Raw genomic sequence first — 9,295 nt, forward strand, 5'->3', positions numbered from 1 at the left:
TTGACTTTTCTTTATCGACATTTGTTCGTAACAGAAATTGCAGTGCTAGATATTAAAGGAAGCAACAATTCGTTTCCTTTTAAAATAATCTCTGAAATTTTTGAAAGCTTTTAATGAAACCAGAAAGATCTGAACCTACTATATTGTTTTAGCTTCAATAAAAGTGAGCTGTCTATTAAACGGAGTGGTGAGAATGAAAATACGAAATTACTGATAGTTTTTAGTTTAATTGACAAATTAACTTTTAATTCTACAGCTTCACTTTTTATTGTAAAAAAAATTGCGACAGAAATACAACAAATTTCGAATTTTATATTGACTTGTTAAATGTAAAACACTTTAACAGTATTAGTGTGAAGAAAAGTGACAAGTAAGAAATTACTTTTAGATGATTTGCCTTGAAAGCACTACTATAGTCGGAAATTAATACAAATTGTTCAAATGGCTCTGAGCACTATGGGACTTAACGTCTGGGGTCAGCAGTCCCCTAGACTTAGAAGTACTTAAACCTAACTAACCTAAGGACATCACACACATCCATGCCCGAGGCAGGATTCGAACCTGCGACCGTAGCAGTCACGCGGTTCCGGACTGAAGCGCCTAGAACCGCTCGGCTACTGTGGCCGGCAGAAATTAATACACCTGATAAAAATTTTTGTGTATACCATCAAATAGGAGAACAAACATTTGTTTGTAGTATGATAGAGAAATCAAGTAGCCAACATGCGTTCGAGTGCTGATAACATCAGTTGAAACTGACATGCCCATCACTGAAATGGCTTCAGATGAAAATATTTGTTACAGCTGTGAGCCACAGGAGATTTTTATTTAGTCATCTGATAACACTGAACTAAAGTTGTTTGTTATATATAAAGGGTGGATCACAATTAACAGCGAAAACTCACAGCTGTGACAGTACAGTGCAAAACGTCCTCCACACCGGAAGTGCCGCACCACACCGCTAAAACCCAACAAAATAGGTCCAACGCATTCCGTGTGGACGGCAAGCCGCTTCGCAATGCGCATTTTCGAGCAACAAGGAACAAGTTCCTCACAGTGGAAACGGTTCATTCGTGTGCGCTCTGTTTGGTCGGGGTTGTTGCTGCCGAGCCATAACGAGACGAGAGTGTACCGATAGGAGGTGTGTGGGTTAATTTACGTTCTGTCTCAAAATGAATTTCGTGTGGAATCATCAGAAAAAAAGAAAACTTTGTACACTGCTGGCCATTAAAATTGCTACACCACAAAGATGACGTGCTACAGACGCGACATTTAACCGACGGGAAGAAGATACTGTGACATGCAAATGAGTAGATTCTCAGAGCATTCACACAAGGTTGGCACCGGTGGCGACACCTACAACGTGCTGACATGAGGAAAGTTTCCAACCGATTTCTCATACACAAACAGCAGTTGACCGGCGTTGCCTGGTGAAACGTTGTTGTGATGCCTCGTGTAGGGAGAAGAAATGCGTACCATCACGATTCCGACTTTGATAAAGGTAGGATTGTAGCCTATCGCGATTGTGGTTTATCGTATCGCAACATTGCTGCTCGCGTTGGTCGAGATCCAATGACTGTTAGCAGAATATGGAATCGGTGGGTTCAGGAGGGTAATACGGAACGCCGTGCTGGATCCCAACGGCCTCGTATCACTATCAGTCGAGATGACAGGCATCTTATCCGTGTGGCTGTAACGGATCGTGCAGCCACGTCTCGATCCCTGAGTCAACCATTTGCACGAACAGTTCGACGACGTTTGCAGCAGCATGGACTATAATCTCGGAGACCGTGGCTGCCGTTACCCTTGTCGCTGCATCACAAATAGGAGCGCCTGCGATGGTGTACTCGACGACGAACCTGAGTGCACGAATGGCGAAACGTCATTTTTTCGGATGAATCCAGGTTCTGTTTACGGCATCGTGATGGTCGCATCCGTGTTTGGCTACATCGCGGTGAACGCACATTCGAAGCGTGTATTAGTCATCGCCATACTGGCGTATCACCCGGCGTGATGGTATGTGGTGCCATTTGGATGTTACATTTCAGATGTGTTACGACCCGTGGCTCTACCCTTCATTCGATCCCTGCGAAACCCTACATTTCAGCAGGATAATGCACGACCGCATGTTGCAGGTCCTGTACGGGCCTTTCTGGATACAGAAAATGTTCGATGCTGCCCTGGCCAACACATTCTCCAGATCTCTCAACAATTGAAAACGTCTGATCAATGGTGGCCGAGCAACTGGCTCGTCACAATACGGCAGTCACTACTCTTGATGAACTGTGGTATCGAGTTGAAGCTGCATGGGCAGCTGTACCTGTACACACCATCCAAGCTCTGTTTGACTCAATGCCCAGGCGTATCAAGGCCGTTATTACGGCCAGAGGTGGTTGTTCTGGGTACTGATTTCTCAGGATCTAGGCTCACAAATTGCGTGAAAATGTAATCACATGTCAGTTCTAGTATAATATATTTGTCCAATGAATACCCGTTTATCATTTGGATTTCTTCTTGGTGTAGCATTTTTAATGGCCAGTAGTGTAGATGTGCACCGAAAACAAACCAACGGTGATTGTGGAATCTGAAATATACACTGAGTTGGTAAGTCATGGGAAAGCTATATGCACGTATATCGGTGGTGGTAGTATCGCGTACACAAGGTATAAAAGGGCAGTGCATTGGCGGAGCTGTCATTTGGATTCTGATGACTAATATGAAAAGGTTCCCCCACATGATTATGGCCACACGACGGGAATTAAGACTTTGTAAGCGGAATAGTAGATGGAATTACACGTAGAGGACATTCCATTTCGAAAATTGTTAGGGAAATATTCAGAGATTGACAATGTCAATAGTGTGCCGAGAATACTAAATTTCAAGTGTTACCTCTCACCATGGACAACGCAGTGACGAACGGGCTTCCATTAACGACCCCGGCGTTTCTGTAGAGTTGTCAGTAGTAACAAACATGCTACACCGCGTGAAATAGTCGCTGAAATCGATGTAGGACGGACAAGTATCCTTAGGACACTGTGGCGAAATTAGACGTTAATGGGCTATGGCAGCAGACGACCGACGTGAGTGCCTTAGCTATGAGCACGACGGCGTATGCAGCGCCTTCCCTGTGCTCGTGGCTATAGCGGTTGGACCCTAGATGACAGGAAAGCCGTGACCTCGTGAGATGAGAGCCGGTTTCAGTTGGTAAGAACTAATGATAGCGTTATAGTGTGGCGCAGACCCACGACACTTTCGCAGTTGTGGACAGTTGTAGACACATCGTGGTTCAATATTTCTGCAGGAGCTGCTGCACTTGCCGGGCAAAAGGAGGCCCGATACAATATTAGGAGGTATGCCATGGCTTTTGTCTCCGCAGTGTATGTAGAGGTTAATCACAATTAATAGTGAAAACTGACAGGTGCGAAAGTATACTGCAAAGCCTCGTCCACACGGGACTTGACGCGTCACACTGCGCAAACCCAAGAAAATGCGTTCGGCGCAGCGCGACGCGTCCGGAGCGGACGGCAAACCGCTCCGCAATGCGCGTTGTACAGCTAAACGAGGTGGTAGTTTAGGCCGGTATTACACTATCAAATTTCTTTATCAAAGATGTGATCAAATATTCGTCAAATATATTTGACAAAGATCTTTGACGTGGCGCTAAAAAGGGGTATTACACTGTCATATTTTTCGTCAAAGTTCAAGATGGCTGACAGTAACAACTTGTTATTAACTGCAGCAGTTGCATGTACCACAAATTCACTGTGTGCACATGCGGAAGAGAAGCTGGGAAAAAAAGGAAACGTACCCGGGTGAAGCCGTGGATTTTACGACGACACGATAAAAGCATTCAACAAAACTTGTTACGTGATCTTATAGTGGTGGACGTCAAATCGTACATCAGTTACTTAAGAATGGATGAGCATACATTTCAGTATGTGCTCAGTGATCTGTATCCTCATATTACAAAGCACAATACTCACTTAAGAACTGCTACATCTGCAGAAGACAGGCTCACTGCAACACTCCGATTCCTTGCTACAGGAGAGGGTTCGGTCAGGTCAGATCTCCAATCTTTTTAATCTAATATTGTATTCAGGGTGCCTCACATTGTAAAGCGCTTCATCAACTTCATACATCTCTATTAACTTTGTAGTTATCGGTACACACCAATTGTATTTACCGACAATGTTTATAAAAACACTAGAGATGACAGAACGCTGCAGCGATGCTAGCGCTCCACGTGGTAACATGTCACATTGTAGTGAACAGAAGACAAGCGACTTCTTTGATCAAATCTACAGCGAGGTCCTAGATTTGATCAAATATCTGACAACATTAGACAAAGTTCCCTATTACACCATCAAATTTCTTTGACAAAGATATTTGACAAAGATATTTGACAAAGATATTTGACAAAGATATTTGACAAAGATATTTGACAAAGATATTTGACAAAGATATTTGACAAAGATATTTGACAAAGATATTTGACAAAGATATTTGACAAAGATATTTGATAGAGTAAAACCGGCCGTACCGACAGGAGGTGTGTTAATTAATTTGCATTCTATCTCAAATTGAATATCGTGTGGAACTTCATAGATCTGTACCGAAAACAACCGGAATTGTGGATTCTAAAATACAATGATTACCAAATAAAATGTAAAGCCATGATGTTGACTGCTAGTTTGAGTACAATCCTGTTCAGTACAGTTCTGAATCATCGGCCTGCCAATCACTTCTGACACTCTTATATTCTCCACGTCAGATATCTCAGGCACCCCTCAGAGGAGGACATCATACGAGATATGACCGAAATCTAACGGTTTTTTTTACTTTCGTGGGCTTTATACATCTCATTTAAAAAAAATATCTTGTTCGTACACATGTTCCTGCATGCAGTTTTTGCATTTGTATGTTTGCATTTTCAGCTGTTTGGAATAGTTAGTTTATTGTCGAGTATCGAAAAGAATATACGTCAGAATTAAATTTTCGCTCTGCAGCGGAGTGTGCGCTGATATGAAACTTCCTGGCAGATTAAAACTGTCTGCCGGACCGAGACTCGAACTCGGAACCTTTCTGCCGGAAGTGAAGCTGTGAGGCGAGGCCGTGAGTCGTACTTGCGTAGCTCAGGTGGTCGAGTACTTGGCGGCGGAAGGCAAAGGTTCCGAGTTCGAGTCTCGTTCCGGCACACAGTTTTAATCTGCCAGGAAATTTCAAGAATATACGCGTTTTCGAGTGCTGGGCGAATTTTTGCTTACGAGAAAGATAGATCAAAGAATTTACATTAAATATTTCTTGAAAATGGAATAATACGCAGCACTGCATTCGAAATGTTGACTGTGGCTTTTGGCGAATCGGCTATGAGGAAGACAGAGTTTACGAGTGGAGTAAACGCTTCGAAAAGATGTCGAAGACGACGACCGCCGTGGACGCACTAGCACATCTATTATTGACAACAGTGGGGAAGAAGTAAAGAAAATGATTCTGGAAAATCGCTGAAACACCACTGAGAGGTTGCTGACTATGTCTACATATCCTTTAGCTCATGCCAAGCAATTTTTTTTTGGATGTTTTGGACATGAGACGGATAGCAGAAAAGTTTATTCCGAAATTGTTGAATTTCTACCAAAAACGACGTCGCGTAAACATCGCTCAGGTATTGTTGAATGAAGTCGACAGCTATCCAGAACTTCTACAGAAACTTAAAACAGGTGAAGAATCATGGGTACAAAGGGATGAAGTCGAAACCAAAAGAATCTGCCTAAAGAGCCAAGACCGAAAAAATTTCGACTACTTCGATCACCGTTTTCTTCGATGACAATTGGATGCTGCCTCTAGAGTTCCTGCCTTATGGTCGTAGGTCAGTAAGGAATACTACCTGGAAGTTATGTGCCGTTTGCTTGAAGCAGTCCGAAGAAACCGACCAGGCACTGTGGCCTTGTGGAAATTGCGTCAGGATCATGTTCCCTCTCACACCTCAATGCTTGTTCATGATTTTTTGGCAAAAAAACACAACCGCTATGTTGCCTCAGCCACCGTATTCGCCGGACATGACCCTCTGCGACTTCTCACTATTCCTGACGCTGAAAAGAACCGTGAAAGGACGTCGTTTTGCCACCATTGATAAGATAAATACAGAATCACTGAAGGAGCTGAACACCATAATTAAAAGTAAGTTCCAGAACTGCCTCCAAGATTGTAAAAAGTCCTGGCACAAGTGTATTGTATCCGAGGGGGGTTACTTTGAAGGGAACAAAGTTGATATTGATAAATAAATAAAGACACTTTAAGAACAACAAAAATTCCTGTTACTTTTTGATCACACCTCGTATGCTTGCCGATCTTTACTGTGGCTCTCTTCACGAATATGTTACTAATTCCCCACCACCACAAGTTATACTGTTAACAAAGGAAATTTGAAGTAAAGACTACACTTTTTTACCTATGGATCGACAAGTGTCTTGCACTCTTCAGGAAAATACACACACACGGACTAGCCTTCTTGAACGACGTCTTCAAGGATGTCTCGATCGCCTCCACTCTTGGAGCATCGAAACCGGCTTCCGCTTTTCTCCCAGTAAGACCGTTTGTGTTAATTTTTGGCGACGTAAGGAGTTTCTTCCGCCCTCCTTACATCTAGGACCTGTCAACCTTCCGTTTTCGGACGTCGCTAAATTCTTGGGTCTTACGTTTGACAGAAAACTGTGCTGGTCCTCCCACGTTTCCTATCTTTCGGCTCGCTGTCTGCGATCCCTCAACACCCTCCGTGTCCTGAATGGTACCTCCTGGGGAGCGGACCGAGTGGTCCTTTTCCGCCTCTATCGCGCCTTAGTGCGCTCGAAATTGGACTATGGAAGCATAGTTTACTCCTCTGCTCGGCCGTCTATTCTTCGTCGTCTCGACTCTATCCACCACCGTGGATTACGTTTAGTGTCTGGAGCTTTTTACATCAGCCCTGTGGAAAGCGTTTATGCTGAGACTGCTGAACCTCCGTTGTCCAATCGGCGAGCAGTCCTTCTGAGTCGTTATGCTAGCAATCTGTCTTCCATGCCTGCTAATCCAGCCCATGCCCTTTTTTTCGACGCCTCATTTGATGTAGGGTATGCAGGCCGCTCCTCCTCCCTACTACCCCCGGGAGTCCGCTTCCGTCAACTGCTCCATTCTCTTTCCTTCCGCTTTCCTAAAACCTTCTTGACAACTTGGGGTACAGCACCGCCTTGGCTCCGTCCCCGGATCTGCCTGCTCCGTGACCTTTGTCAATTTCCCAAGGATGGTACCCCTTCACTTGTTTATCGTCGGGCATTTGCTGCTCTGTGTGCACAAATGAAGGAAGCCACATTTATTTACACTGATGGCTCGAAAACATCGTTAGGTGTAGGGAGTGCCTATATTGTTGGCGACACCCCAAATCAATTTCGGCTTCCCGACCAGTGTTCGGTTTATACTGCGGAGCTTTACGCTGTTCTCCAGGCTGTCCACTACATCCGCCGACATCAGCGGATACAGTATGTTATCTGTTCAGATTCTCTCAGCTCTCTCCTCAGTCTCCAAGCTCTTTACCCTGTGCACCCTCTGGTCCACCGGATTCAGGACTCTGCGCTTGCTCCACCTGGGGGGCGTCTCGGTGGCGTTCCTCTGGCTCCGGGACACGTTGGTATCTGTGGAAATGAGGCGGCCGATATAGCGGCCAAGGCTGCAGTCTCTCTTCTTCGGCCAGCTATTCAATAGATTCCCTTTGCCGATCTACGGAGCGTTTTATGTCGTCGTGTTGTTCTTTTATGGCACGCACATTGGTCGACACTTCCCCATAATAAATTGCGGGACGTGAAAGCTCTTCCCTGTGCTTGGACCTCTTTCTCCCGAACGCGTCAACGGGAGGAGGTAATTTTAACTAGACTCCGGATAGGGCACTGTCTTTTTAGCCATCGACATCTTTTAAGCGGCGATCCTCCCCCACTCTGTCCCCACTGCTCTCAGCTGTGGACGGTAAGACACCTTTTAATTGAGTGCCCCTATTTTACTCCGTTACGCGCCCGTCTACAGCTGTCGCCTGATATATCGTCAATTTTAGCGGATGACACGCGCTCGGCCGATCGCGTTCTCGAGTTTTAGTGCCAGTGAAATGACGTCAGTCATTTGAAGCTTTTTTTGGGGACAAGCAACCCCTTTCTGTAGTGGATTTTTAAGACTTCCTTCTGCTTTTAGTTTCTCCAATTTTTTGAGTTTAGTTCCCATTGCTGCTGGTTTCCATTTTTGGTTTTTACTGTTTCCTAAGTCACGGACCGGGCGCTAATGACCATAGCAGTTTTGCGCCCTAAAACTAAAACAAAAATCTTCAGGAACATACTTTGCTGTGAGATGGTACATCCAACTTCCAAAGGAATAAAAAAAAAACCGCAGTGTTACTCCAGTTCTCTCTTTAGAACATACTGCATTTCTATAATTAGGGTCTTGTTTCTTTATTACTGGGTCAGTCAAATTGACCAAGTGTTCGAAGTCTTCCCGTAACGTACGATAAAAATGTTCGAACTTTCCATCACTTTTTTGGAGTCATCCAACTGCCGACTGGTTTGATGCAGCCCGCCACAAATTCCTCTCCTGTGCCAACCACTTCATCTCGGAGTGGCACTTACACCCAACTTACTGTATATATTCCAATCTCTATCTTCCTCTACAATTTTTACCCTCTAAAGCTTCCTCCAGTAGCATAGAAGTTATTCCTGGATGGCTTAACATGTCCTATCAACTTGTCCGCTCTTCTTGTCAGTGTTTTCCACATGTTACTCTCTTCGCCAATTCTGCAGAGAACTTCCTTATTTCTTGTCAGTAGACCGAAGTTTCAATATCCTTCTATAGCACCATTTCTCAAACTCTTCGATTCTCCTCTTTTTCGGTTTCCGACAGTCCATGATTCATTTCCATACAATGCTGTGTTCCGAAATTTCTTCTTCAAATTAGTGCTAATGTATGATATTGCTAGGTTTCTTTTGTCCAGGAATGCCCTGATAGTCTCCTTTTCATGTCGTCCTTGCTTCGTCCATCGTGTGCTGCTTTGCTTCCAACGTAGCAGAATTCCATCATATCATCTACTTCGTGGTCGTCAATTTCGATGCTAACTTTCTCATTAATCTTATTTCTGCTACTAATTTGTTTCGTCTTTGTTGGGTTTACTCTCAGTCCATATTGTGTGTTCAGTAGACTGTTCATTCCATTCAGTGTGTCCTGTAAGGTTTCCTCACTTTCATTGAGGATAGCAATGTTCATCATCGAATCTTATCATCGATAACCT

Source organism: Schistocerca nitens, chromosome 7 (assembly GCF_023898315.1).
Source record: "Schistocerca nitens isolate TAMUIC-IGC-003100 chromosome 7, iqSchNite1.1, whole genome shotgun sequence".
In the NCBI taxonomy this organism is placed as follows: Eukaryota; Metazoa; Arthropoda; class Insecta; order Orthoptera; family Acrididae; genus Schistocerca; species Schistocerca nitens.